Source organism: Berghia stephanieae, chromosome 4, assembly GCF_034508935.2.
Source record: "Berghia stephanieae isolate SIO BIC M18660-M18661 chromosome 4, UCSD_Bste_1.3, whole genome shotgun sequence".
NCBI classification, from domain to species: Eukaryota; Metazoa; Mollusca; class Gastropoda; order Nudibranchia; family Aeolidiidae; genus Berghia; species Berghia stephanieae.
The window spans coordinates 86,321,488-86,322,368 of record NC_088363.1 but is presented as its reverse complement, the minus strand read 5'-3'; positions in this window follow the sequence as shown (position 1 = coordinate 86,322,368).

The following is an 881-nucleotide window of genomic DNA, read 5'->3' as shown; positions in this document are numbered from 1 at the left end:
TATCTATCTATATTATGATTTAATGTGTTGAGTATTGATAATGGCTAATGAATTATTTGTACGTTTTGTGTCCACACAGTCTAGATATAACACGACCACAAGAAGATTGTTTGTATAATAATTCATTTTTATTATAATATTCAGTGCCTGTCATCTTGGAGTGGCGACGTCTCGTCTCTGTTAAGTAAACATCTCCATAATATAAATGGAATGAAATAATGTGATTTCTTCTTCATCATCGTCTTCTTATTCTCCTTTCATTCTCTCTGTCTTCCATTTTATTCACTTCTTCTTCTCTTACATACTCTCTCTTCTTCCCTTCTCCTCTTCTTTGTCTCTTCTTCTCTCTTCTTCTTCTTCTTCTTCTTCTTCTTCTTCTTCTTCTTCTTCTTCTTCTTCTTCTTCTTCTTCTTCTTCTTCTTCTTCTTCTTCTTCTTCTTCTTCTTCTTCTTCTTCTTCGTGTTTTCAGAATTTAAGTTTATAACTCATTCTTCTCAAACAATTTTAACAGAACATTATTTTCAACTAGAGTTTTAAAAAGATCTGCCGTTGTGAATAAGCACCTGAACAGGTGGCCTTTTTAGTTTCCCATTATTTGTGGTTAAATGTCGATACTTTCCTAAAGTAATTACTCACAGTCAGACTTTAAAAATAAAAGCAACACACCTACGTAACTTGAAGGTAGACTGACTATCTGGGAAACGTTTTAACGATGCCGTATGTGAGATGACTTGATTTGTTTGTCTCCACTCCTTGTTCTCTTTCTCTTTCTTTTCATTTCTATATGAAAATGGTAGATGTATTTTCTTGAAACTTTAAAATTTCAAAGGGATATAACTAGAATCTCTCTTCCTCTGTTTATCTATCTATCTATCTATCTA